This window comes from Rhineura floridana, chromosome 2 (assembly GCF_030035675.1).
Source record: "Rhineura floridana isolate rRhiFlo1 chromosome 2, rRhiFlo1.hap2, whole genome shotgun sequence".
In the NCBI taxonomy this organism is placed as follows: Eukaryota; Metazoa; Chordata; class Lepidosauria; order Squamata; family Rhineuridae; genus Rhineura; species Rhineura floridana.
In genome coordinates, this window is record NC_084481.1 from 48,913,049 (window position 1) to 48,926,216 (window position 13,168).

At 40.8% G+C, this 13,168-nt stretch overlaps 1 long non-coding RNA gene across 1 annotated transcript; it reads left to right on the forward strand.

Moving 5' to 3' along the window:
- The first annotated feature begins 1,089 nt into the window (after window positions 1–1,089).
- Window positions 1,090–5,423, forward strand: LOC133376453 (uncharacterized). Its single transcript, XR_009760481.1, has 3 exons — window positions 1,090–1,152; window positions 1,520–1,608; window positions 5,334–5,423. It is a non-coding gene; the product is annotated as an uncharacterized LOC133376453 (long non-coding RNA).
- The last annotated feature ends 7,745 nt before the right edge of the window (window positions 5,424–13,168 follow it).

Below are 13,168 nucleotides of genomic sequence, written 5' to 3' on the forward strand. Positions count from 1 at the left end.
AAAGCTTGCCAAAAGAGGGAAGGATGATTTTCTAAATTCATCACAACCATCCAGATAGGCAATCCAAATTTCTCCTTCACTAAAATGTTGGAGGCACTTTTGCAGGGAATATTCCTTGGTTGACTGTTTCAGAACTTTCATAAACTTGATGAAATGTGAGCTGTCACTGCAACTGGTAGTATTTTCCTGCTCCCAGAATGAATATCCTGGAATAGGGAATGCCATGTCTTGCATATTATGATTAACAGAAAGGCTTCTAATGACAACAGAAGGGGATGATGTGAAAGGCAGGCATTCCCCACCCCTGATTTATATCCATGCTTCTCTTTTACTAGCTGTTGTTCTTTCTCTGGAGCCTCAAATGACAGTGCCCAATCAGCCAGAGAAGGAATAGCCACCCTCATTGCTAAGAGGAAGCTTGATCCAACTGCCAGTGGCCTGTGGACCGCAGCGTCTGCCACCAACTAGAACAGCCTTTCCCAACCAGTGTACCTCCAGATGTTGTTGGACCACAACTCCCATCTGCCTCAGCCAGCATTGCCAATGGTCAGGAGAGATGGGAATTGTGGTCCAGCAACATCTGGAGGCACACTGGTTGGGAAAGGCTGAACTAGAGGAACAAAAGTATTTGTATAGTTTTTTTAAAAAAATGTTTTTGATCTGTTGCTGGACTTGGAGATAATTTAATTGTGTGTGTGTAAAATTTTAAAAAAAATTACATTACAATCTTAGGCAGAATTGACAGCATCTAAGCCCACTAAATTCAATGGGATTAGTCCCATGGAATGCGGGCCACATTGTCAAGATACTGCTACTTATGGTAATGAGGTGAAGGGGAGAGAGAGGGAGAGAGAGATGATGGAGGTTTAAACACCTCTAAACATCTACAAATGTCTCCTGCTTCCTCCTGCTAGCCCTACACCTGTCTCCAGTTGCCATTTACCATCATACAAGCCTATTACCATCAGGCAAACCAGCCTGGCAGCTGAGAGCAACCTGGCACTTGAGGACTCTGCAGCTGTTGCTAGTTTACAACTCTCAGTAGCAGAGCCATAAAGCAGAGGCTCATCCAGTGCAGCAGGCTGCCATCTGGCAGGCTGACCCTGAAGGGATGATACCAAAGGAGATTATCCCTTTGGGGTTGTAACAAAGGTGAGGATGCCACCCCACTTTGTTTGTTTCTCCCCCATTCCTGTGTTTATATCATTCTATCAGATTTGTTTATGGTGTGTAGCATATATTAGGGTATGTGAGAGTGTGAATGCATGACATACATAGGTTTTATGCTTTTTGAGGTGCCCAGTGTGAGAAACTGAGGTGTTGCAGAGTAACCCCTGGGTTTGAGATAGAGGTATAAAAATGACTATATATGCCCCAGGTGTGAGAGAGTTATTGTTTTGCTTTGTTTTCTTAGCTGGAGGGTGGGTGTATTTATGGTGGGCTGTATGTGTGGTGACAATTGTGATCTGTATGGACTGGTGGTATGCTAAATTGTGTATTGGATTTTTTTTTCTTGCAGAGTGTTCTATACACAGGATGTATCTCAGGCGAAGGATTTGGAGGAGGAGGAGGTTGTTGGATGACCCATCTCAGTGATCAAGGGAATGGGTAGGTACAGTAGAGGGAGATGTTGGAGGGGCAATGACAAGTATTTGCACCCAGTATCCCCTACCAAGCTCCCTCCTATCCCTAGTATTAATGGATGCTCTACCACTGTCCCTGACTGTCTGGTGTTCTGCTGTTGAATACCAGGTTGGTCTACAATAAAACCATGCTGATCTATGATTTGATAATAGATGAGCTGGCTGACCTGATGTGTATCACTGAGACCTGGATGAAGGAGCTAGGCAGGCCAGATCTGACTCAGCTCTGCCTGCCCAGGTACTTGGTGTGACATCAGCCCAGACTGGAGCGGTGGTGGGGAGGGAAGCTGTAGGCCATAGCAGTTCACATCCATCACCAGGGAACCTCTTGGTATGGGAGCAGGACAGGCAAGCCTGCATCTGATGTTGGGCCAAGCAGACAGGTTAGGGATGCTGTTGGTGTATTGCTCACTCTGCTGCTCAACAGCCTAACTGAACTGGCCAAAGTTTTCTCAGGTGTCATTATTATTATTATTATTATTTCATTCAATTTCTATCCCGCCCACAGCCAATGGCTCTCTGGGCGGTTCACAGCAAGGAATAAAATACAATACAATAAAATACAGAATCACATAAAATCACTAAAAACATACAATTTTGAGCATTTAACAACCTGATATATTAAAACAATAAAATAGATTAAATTAAACATAAACATTAAAACATTAAAATGCCTGGGAAAATAAAAAGGTTTTAACCTGGCACTGAAAAGATAGAAGTGTAGGCGCCAGGCGCACCTCATCGGGGAGACTGTTCCATAATTTGGGGGCCACCACTGAAAAGGCCCTAGATCTTGTTACAACCCTCCGAGCTTCCCTGTGAGTCGGAACTCGGAGGAGGGCCTTTGATGTTGAACGTAGTGATCGGGTAGGTTCATACCGGGAGAGGCGTTCCGCGAGGTATTGTGGTCCCGCACCGTGTAAGGCTTTATAAGTCAAAACTAGCACTTTGAATCTAGCCTGGAAACAAATAGGTAGCCACTGCAAACGCGCCAGAACCGGTGTTATATGTGCGGACCGTCTGGTCCTCGTCAACAGTCTGGCTGCTGCGTTTTGCACTAGCTGTAGCTTCCGGATTGTCATGTTGGAGGAATTCCAGAATGATGGTTTTGGGTTATTTCAACATCTATGCTGAGGACACCATGGTCTAACTTGGGAGTTCATGGTCTTCATGGCAACCATGGGCCTGGCTCAAATAGTCATTGGTCCAGGGCAAAAAGCAAAGTACACTCTCAATTTAGTATTTGCTCCTTGTGGAGAGGGGGTGGTCTGGAAATAGGTGGGGTGGATGTCACGCCATTATCATGGTCAGAGCATTTTTCTACAAGTCTATTTACAAATGCTCCTGAGGGCTCTCTCCGGTACGATGGAACCCGCTTTGCTCATCGGTATACTGAGGAGCTGTAGTCAATGAAATGGACCAGGTGAGGGCTGGAGCATGAGTGATCTGAATCTTGCTCTGGAACTGACTGAGCATGTGTTCAGGCTCATAATCAGGCCTACCAAGTGGCTGTGGGGGCAGCGAAGAGGTCCTACTTTGCTGCCTCCATCACATCCCCAAGGAGCTGCCTAGTGTTCTTCTATGCGGTCCAGAGGTTGGTTACTCCTAACCAAGTGGGTGAACCTCTGGAACACATGTTGTCTAACTGTAACTGGCTGGCTAAACCCTTCAAGGATAAAGATGCTCAGCAATGCAGTAATTTAGACATTACTGTTGTGGCAGTGCCAGTCAAGGTGTCCAACGCAACATTGAACCCAGTGTGGCAGGATCAGTTCCAGTTAATGCAGCCTGATGCAGTGATGTGCCCAACCACCTGCTCATTAGATCTTTCTGCATCCTGGCTTATTAAAGCTGCCAGATGGGGATGACTGAATGGGTTAAGGATGTGGTAAACGTACCTTGTGTGATGAAATATTGCCTGCTGCCCTTAACCTATATGCACACTTAAAAAAAATCACACTAACGGTTTTAGGGGTGTATTTTGTACCCCAATGAGATTTCCAATGTATGGTGGGTGATATTTTGACTCCTTATATTGTGTTTGTGTCTGTGGTGTCTGAATTGTGCTTGACAATACCCAAACACTCAGTGCCAGAAAATACTTATTCAGAGGAGATAGCATTTTTCTGTGTAGTAAATCTCTTCCCTTCCCCCTACATACTGAATAAACAACACCATTTCTGTTCCTTTAATAAGCTATGATTATTATTTTCAATTACAAACAACAAACAATATTTTAAAGTAATAATGTTATTAAAATATTGTAAACTACTTAGAAAAACCTTTATTACAACTCAACTAATGTTAATGGTTTTGTGGGATGTTTTCTTTCTTTTTTTGGTATTATTATTATTATTATTATTAAAAACTTATACAACCATAAGGAATGAACTACAGTAACCACACAGTGAAAAGAAAGCTATGTCATGAGCATGCAACATTCCCCAGAGTATTAAAACATCAGTTTACCAAGCAATCCCATTTAAGGGTCCTCCAAGATACAGATCAAAAACAATAAAATAAAAGAACTCTATGTAGTTATAAATGTTGCCAATATCTTAGACATGAGCCAAAGGTCATCTATGTAATATATATATTACTGGCTGTAATAAAAATAAAAGGATACCAAATCGTATAGAAGTCTGGAGTGTCTAGTCCTTGTGAGAATTTCAGCTGTTATTTTTTTCATAACTGCAATGTTCCATAAAGATTGGTACCATCTGTCCAGAGAAAGATCCTGAATAGTTTTCCATGGACTAGTTATAGTTAATTGGGCTGTCAATATCACTTAAATAGTTAAGTCTTTGTACAAGATAGATGAAGCATCTAAGCGTTGGACATAATTCTATCCTCTCAGGGAGAATCAAGAGCATTTCAGTATAAACCAGATCCCCAATATTGCTTTTCATAAACACAATCCCACCATAAATGATAAGTACCTAATTTATCACAGCCTCTCCAAAAATAAAGTTACACAGAAGGGACTATTCTAGATAACTGAGCTGGTGTGTGGTACCAGTGATGGAGTGACTTTAATGAATTTTCCCATATGTAACTAGAGACAGACTTTAATGGATGGGTATCTCAAATTCTATTCCAGTCTAATATCTATTTCTGAACCAGTATCCAATTCCCATGCTTTTTTGAGGGAGTCCATAAATTTAAAATTCATATTTAGTAGAATACCATATATTTATGAAACAAGACCTTTCCCCCTTTCCTCATGTTGTTCAGCAAGGCCTTCAAATAGCATCAAGGGTTAATTAAGACCTTTTATGCCTTTTAGTATTTTATAATGAGACTATGTATGTGTTGAATATGTAGCCAGTTTGCCTTTAAATCTCTTACAATAAATTTAATTTGGTCTATTGTGATGGAAAGATTATTAGTATAAAAATCTCACAAATTATAAAGACCTTTAGGCTTCCATAATTTCAGTTGCATTTCTCTGTCGGGTGTATAGAATAAATTGATGGTGTGCTACAGGTATCTAAGGGAAATCAGTGGCACCAATTTATTTCACCATTGTTTTCAAACCTGTAGGGTATTTCTTGTGAACAGATTCAATATTTCCTTAACAGTTTGCAATTTGAAGGTCTTGAAAGGCAGGGCAGTGAAGGATGTATTTGTAACCATTTTAACTTCCATGTCTGTCCATTGTTTTTCTGTTTCTCCTCTGATACTGTACAGCAATTGCCCAAGTTGGAATGCTGAATAATAACATTTTAAGTCCGGGATGCCTCACCCTTCCGAAGAGGATTATCTAGATAACAGAAAATAAGGCACCCTAGGTTTCTTAAAATAAAATAAACCAATAAATTGCCTGTTGTCAGCATTATACTGTTTTGTCATGAACAGGGATGGGGAAAAACTAGAACTAGTTGGCTCAGCCTATCATTGGCTCAGGCTGTACCTGCTCGTTGAGCTCCCTGCATTTTGCCCTACTAGTCACAATGGGCAATAGCCACCACTGAAAAGGTTCCTACTCAGGCTGGGGTTCTGCCTGAGTAATGCTACATTTCAGTGGATTGACCTCCTGGCTCCCTGCCAGAACCGGCAGCAGCAGCAAGCATTCTTTGGCAGCTGTCAAGGGGCCAGCACCCCAGAGAGACCCACTAGCACCTGAGTTTCTGCCTTTAATTTACTAAGTGGCAGCAGAAGATTGCTAAGAAGTTGACATTTTGACATGTCCACAACTCTCCTGAGTAACTCTACACTGGAAAAGTTAAAATGGGCAGTAGCTGCTGTAGACTCAGTGCTGCTCAAGCAGGCAAGTTTTTCACACTGTTCACATGACGCTGGCTTCACCAGAATACCATTCTATACTATTGCCCCATTTAATCCAGACTTACTATTTCCATGAAAAATCTGATAAGTAAAAAATATATGTAGATAGATGCATACGTCATGTAACTGTGATTTAAAAAAAAGGTTTTGTTTTGGTTTCTGCCTTCGTCAGCCGCTAACATACAAAAAGTAATGATGCTGTTACCAAGGTGGCAGTTTGTAGAGCTTTGAGGACAGAATGCTCAGAGGGGCTTCATTCTCAGAAGCTAAGCAATATTTGTACTGTCCTCCAGGTTGAGGCCAGGTGGTGCCATTGTGTCCTGTATGTATATCCAGAAGTTCTTCTTCTTAGTCAATGTTGTTGGATCTGTTGGCATGTTTATAGCTGTTACAGATAAGTCTAACAGGCTGTGGCTTTCAACTGAAATGTTTTGCAACTGGTTGCTCTACTTTTTTTAGTCAAAATCACCAGTTTGTGGTTTCTGAAATGTATGTGTGTCAGTTGTAGTTGTACCTACGTACTACATATTAAATCCTGGTTTTTGCATTTGGCGATATAAATTATATTGCTGGACCTGCAGATGATGTTCTGTTTGATGTAATATGTTCTACCTGTCCTGGTGCTTTTGAAAGTTGTTTCCATGTGGTACACACAGGTGATACAGCATTTGGAGTGACAAGGTGCTGCCCTGGGCTCTTGCTGGGAGGAAGGGCGGGATATAAATCAAATAATAAATAATAAGGATGAGATCCAGGATTGCTCATAGGTGGTTTAAGCACAGTTCTCACTAATAGTTTGCATAAATTAGGAGGCTGGCAAAATGCTACACATGAGGCTTGTTGATGGCTTATAGCAAGACATTCAGAGTTTGCTAACAATGAGTAGCTCTCTCTGATTGCCAAGTGATAGTTAGGAGATACTTGAGGGAAATCTACCAAAATGGAATATTTAGTTTTTTGGAAACCTCATTTTGATGGAGGTGGTTTTCTTAGACAGGATGGAGTCTCGCTGGATGTTGCAATCAATTGTATGTGGCAGATATCTTCGGAGAAGGTGTTATTTAAGAACACTGCTCTTTCTTTGGTATTTAGCTTTGTTTTTGCCAATGTATTTGATTCTGAGAGCTGAGCTATAAACAGTGTTTCAGCTTCATTGATCGTTCTCTGGTATATATCTTCACGGTTGCAAATACATTTGATTCTCAGAGCTAAGCTATATACATTGTTTTTCTTTATATGCTTCGGATGGCAGGATTTCCAATTTAGATAGGTGTGGGCATCAGTGGGTTTGCTGTAGAGATCAGTGGCTATTTTGTTGTTTTCAATGGTGGGAAGGACATCAAGAAAAGGGATGTGTGTTTTATCATTTGTACTATTAAATGTAAGCTTAACAGATGGATGGATAGAGTTGTAATTTTTAAATTGTTCTAAGCTCTCTTTACCGTTTGTCCAGACCATAAAGATGTCATTGTTGTATCGCCACCATATAAGTGGCTTGTTGGTGGATCTCTTGTTCTAGTTTACTCATAAATAGATTTGCATATGATGGAGCCATGTGAATTCCCATAGCTGTGCCTTGTAGTTGCAGGTAGAGTTCTCTATTGAATGTTGTTGCAAGTCAGGACTAGTGTAGCTAAAGTTGTGATAACCTCTGTTGGAGGATTGTTAGCATTTCTGGTGTTAAGGAACTCATTTAAAGTCTAAATCCCATCATTATGTGGTATATTGGTGTTAAGAGATGTGACATCTAAAATAGCTAGTATAGTATTGTTGTGGACTCAATACTGCTTGTTTAAAGACTCAGTTTTAAGTAAGAAGTCATTGCTGTCTTTGAAATACGATGGGAGGTTTTGCACCATGTTTTGTAAACTTAAATCAATGTACAGAGAAATCCTTTCAGTTGCTGTGTTGTTACCTGAGACAATGGGGGGCCAGGATTATTGGCTTTGTGGATTTTAGGCAGCATGTAAAACCTTCCAGGGGTGGGATTAACAAGGAGATCAACAGTCTCCTCTTTAAGAAGTTTCCTACTTGTAAGGTTTTGTATAGTTGTAATGATATCAGTATTGAGATGTGTGGTGATGTCTTTGTCAGGAAGTCTGTATGTTTCATCCTTTAGTTGTTTTTTACTTCTGCTATGTAGTCTGCGAGAGCCAGCATGGTGTAGTGGTTAGAGTGCTGGACTATGATCAGGGAGACCAGGAGTCCCCACACAGCTACGAAGCTCACTGGGTGACCTTGGGCCACTCACTACCTCTCAGCCTCAGAGGAAGGCAATGGTAAAACCCCCTCTGAATACCACTGACCATGAAAACCCTTGGAATCGACTTGAAGGCAGTCCATTTCCATTTCATGTAGTCGGCACTGTTTACCATGACAGCACCACCCTTATCCACAGGCTTCATGACAACATCCTTTGTCACCTGAAGGTTCCTTAGCGGTATTCTGTGTGGTTGTTAATGACTCCTCTTATTGATAAGAGAAATGTTTCTAGGACTGGATTCCTGTTAATGTTCACTGTCCAAGTTTTAGGTAGCAGAAACTGTAGCAGAGGATCTCTATTGTAGAGGTCTATGTTGCTCTTAGAGTCATCTCCAAAAAAAATCAGCTAATCAGCATCTCCTTTCAAGTGCTTTGATGTCACATTTCATTTGTGCTATATTGTGCTCTCTAGGCGTCTGGCAGAAGTTGTAGCCTTTGGATACAAGCTTAATTTCATTAGGTGACATTTTGCCTGCAGTGAGATCTATTATTGTTGTGGAGTCATTTCTGTAAGTTATGTCAGGTGATCTTGTTATACATGTGGAAGTTTTTGGAGTAAATCTTTTTAATCTCCCTGTTTTTGTTTTTCTTGTTAGCTTTTACTCTTGTAGCAAAGGAAAATATTTCTTTATAAATAGAACCCTGTGTTATTAAGTTTGATGGAATAAGGGGAAGATGATATCTTAGAACATCCCTTTTGATTTTTTTCTTTTTGGTGGCATGGGCATTGATAAACTTCTGTTTTGTGGAGCAGATATAGGAAACACTCATAGTCATATGGTGTTAGAATGTTTCTTTGGAACATTAATTACTGCTATAGTGCTTGTTTGAGGGTCTTGATTTTCAGAAGATTCTGCTTAATAATCGTAGAGATAAGGAACATGTTCAGCTGATGTTTCTCTGTGCCAATTTAGACAGAGGGATACTTTACAGTATAGAAATTGATTTATAGACCTCAAGGCTTTGTGGGACATTGTTTAAGGTTTTAAGTACTTTAAAATGCTCTATAGTAAGTTTGCATTTTGTAATTTTCTCTTGTAAAAATATTGCGTACCTTGGATTGTTGCACATGATGGAAAACTTGAATGAAGAAGACTGTATCCTGGTTGGATGTGAATTGCTTTGGTATATAGACAGTTGGATCCAGAACAAGCTTGGGTGAAGTTCTCTTTGTTACTTTCAAAACTGTCTATAAATATTAACGAAGTGCACTTGCCAGGGAGGCCTCTGTTCTGGAGCTGGCCTTCCCCTTGGCTCTTGCCTGTTGGCTGCCTGCAGTTCGCTCTGAAAACTCCCTCCCACCTTGTCATGGAAGGGCATATTCACACAGGACCATTACTTTGTACTAAAGATACTGTTTTTACCTCTGTTTTCTGTTTGCACCTTCTAGAGTAAGGGCTGAATGCCAGCTGCAAACACGGCATTTTCTATTCAGACTGAGGGGAAGGATCAATCACACAGTTTCCTAATGACCACATGCTCTAATTTAACATTTCCGCTCCCTCTGGTTACTTGGCAACTGAGCATGCTCAGTTTGTTCTACCAGCTGTAGTAGGTTTCATTTAAAACAAAAACAACAACCCAGAAGTGTGATTATTTGTATTTTCTCTGGTACAATACAGCTAAAATACAAATCTTTGTTTGAGCAGTGTTATGCTTTTGTGCACAAGTTAGGGGGGAAAGAAAAATAAGGCACCATTTGCAGCAACATAAAACAGGCCAGCAGAACAGAGAGCAGCCAGAAGCTGCTTGTTAGCCTACAGGGGAAAAAAATGAAAGAAGGGAGGATGATGAAAGAAGGGAGGATGAGATAATGGGCATGGAGAGGGGAATGATTGACATACCTACCTAAAAGCATTGGAGCAAAGCATCTGCAAGCACTAGACATATGGAGTGAATACTTTTTTTCTTCCTTTTTCATATAATCAGAGGATCGGGTTAGTATGGATTTACAGGGGGAAAACTGCATGATAGCTTCTGCCAGTAGCGTTATGTGAACCATGCAAATTAAAAGGAGATGTGAATACCACCAAACACACAGTAAACCACCCTGTAGATGAGCCTGAAGACTGGCTAATAAGGAGTGTACTGTTCATTTCACACTCCAGTGCTGCAAGGCAGAGATGGATAGAAATCTAGCTCAGTATGCTCTGCATATAAAGTTTAAGAGTTACAGCTCTGATATTTGGCTCCAGTGGGTCTTCATGTTGTCCCTAAGGTCCTGTTATTAACAATGCAATGCAAGCTGCTGCTCTCGCTAGATCTGTCCTCCACCAAGAAGATACCATTCTTTTGGCTCATGTGCCACTTCATCATAGTCACCATGTCACTTAGCTCCACTAACTCATCATCTGCACATAGACTGGAAAGCAAGCAGAGTCCACACATTAGCCACTCTTGATCACTGGTGTTTTTGTCTGATATTTCTTACTTACACTATGCTCATTTTATACTTTCAGACCTTTTTTTTGTATAAAAGCAATTAACACATATAACTACGGGGAGGAAGGGCAAGATATAAATTTAATAAACCATAATAAATAAATATAATTAATAAATACACAGAAGTTGGGTTCTACTATTACGCAAGGTGGAAACGGAAGGGCAGAAAAGGAAAACAAACTGCCTGTAAACAATAAGAAAAGAAGAAAGGAGGCTTGCTTCCCTGATCAACTGTTGTTCAATGAACCTCCCTGTCAAGAAGTCGTCCTTAATTCTGTAATTCATCTCTGCTTTATCTGTTAGGTTCCAGCCTCTTCCCATGGCTGGATGTTCAATCCAGGATTAGAATGGTGAGATCAAACATTTTAAAAGAAGGGTTGCTTTGATGCTGTGGTGTCTGATGAGGACCAAACTAAAAGTGACATTCACTGCATGAATACAATTACCATACACATTTTTTGGACTCGGAAATACCAGCCAGGCCAGAGCACCTTTGGAACTGTGGAAGGTAGGGAAAATATGTCTGATTTACTTTGCAATTTTAGTGAAGTTTCCTATAAGAAATCATTTTTTTGTTTCTGTGAATATGTGAAGTACAGCAACACTTTGCAAAATTTACACTAAAAAAGCTCCAAAAATAATTGTGGAATAATGGCACTGACTATTCTGCAGAATAGTCCCCAGTGGACAGAAGGAGTGTCTCAGTTTGCACAAGATAAACATTGGGAGGTGAAATATATTCTAGCAAAATTTTAGGTGTGCTCTATGTTTTTAACTGACCGTGCCCACTTTGCCTTAAATTAAGTGGTTGAAACATAGCAGGCTGAAAACATGCATCATCTTTTTTCCAATAGCTAGAGACATTGCTGAAGTAGCAACATATTGTAATCAGTCTGATTTTACATCAGACTGCAGTTTCAGATTCAATAGTTAATGCACCCAAAATAGAAATAGAACATAACCTCCAATTTGAAACACAAAAGGCTGTCTTCACCATCATATGACATTGACCAATAAAAAGGATTTGAAATTAATGAAAATAAATTTGACACAGATTTCTAGGATGAATAATGATGGAAATAAAATTTTCTAGATTAGATTCTCTGTAGAAACATTAGTAATGCAGAAAAGAAGCAAAATAAGAACACCAACAAACATACAGGAATATAATTCTCCATCTTTGGAGGTGGCAGGTGTTGCCACCACTCACCATATGCTCAGAGGCACGTTACCAAATTCTTCCAAGCTACACAGGCAGTGGATTGGACTGTGAAAGACCAACCCAAATTATGTTTACATTTTGCCAAATTTGTAAGGCAGTCCAATATCTCAAGAGAGGTCAGGTCTCCTGCTCCCCAGGTGCATTCATTATAGCCGCCCAATTTCCCTGCTTTTTAAAGTTTGATAGAAATATCTGTGGGCTATAGGTATGTTCTTAAACCGCAAGGTTTTTTGCCTATGAGTGAGTATGGTAATCTTGCTGATGCAAGATATAAATATTGCTGGCAAACTGATAACCACAGCATCGACCAAGTCAATGTTTTTAGTTACCTTGGCATTGCCTTCCAGTCTTCAGGCTCTTGGAATGCGCATTCTGTTCGGTCTGCGGCGACCGCACAGAAAACGGTAAAAGCTCTATTGGCCTTCTTTTATACAAAGGGTGGACAGGACATTCCAGCAGCAGCTCAGGTATTTAATGCCAAGGTGCTCCCCCAACTTCTCTACGGGATCCAAATTTGCAGTGGAGGTAATCACTCACTGTTGGAGGGGGTACAATCCAAATTTATGAGGTCATAAGAACATAAGAAGAGCCTGCTGGATCAGGCCAGTGGCCCATCTAGTCCAGCATCCTGTTCTCACAGTGGCCAACCAGGTGCCTGGGGGAAGCCCGCAAGCAGGACCCAAGTGCAAGAACACTCTCCCCTCCTGAGGCTTCCGGCAACTGGTTTTCAGAAGCATGCTGCCTCTGACTAGGGTGGCAGAGCACAGCCATCATGGCTAGTAGCCATTGATAGCCCTGTCCTCCATGAATTTGTCTAATCTTCTTTTAAAGCCATCCAAGCTGGTGGCCATTACTGCATCTTGTGGGAGCAAATTCCATAGTTTAACTATGCGCTGAGTAAAGAAGTACTTCCTTTTGTCTGTCCTGAATCTTCCAACATTCAGCTTCTTTGAATGTCCACGAGTTCTAGTATTATGAGAGAGGGAGAAGAACTTTTCTCTATCTACTTTCTCAATGCCATGCATAATTTTATATACTTCTATCATGTCTCCTCTGACCCGCCTTTTCTCTAAACTAAAAAGCCCCAAATGCTGCAACCTTTCCTCGTAAGGGAGTCGCTCCATCCCCTTGATCATTCTGGTTGCCCTCTTCTGAACCTTTTCCAACTCTATAATATCCTTTTTGAGATGAGGCGACCAGAACTGTACACAGTATTCCAAATGCGGCCGCACCATAGATTTATACAACGGCATTAAGATATCAGCTGTTTTATTTTCAATACCTTTCCTAATTATTGCTAGCATGGAATTTG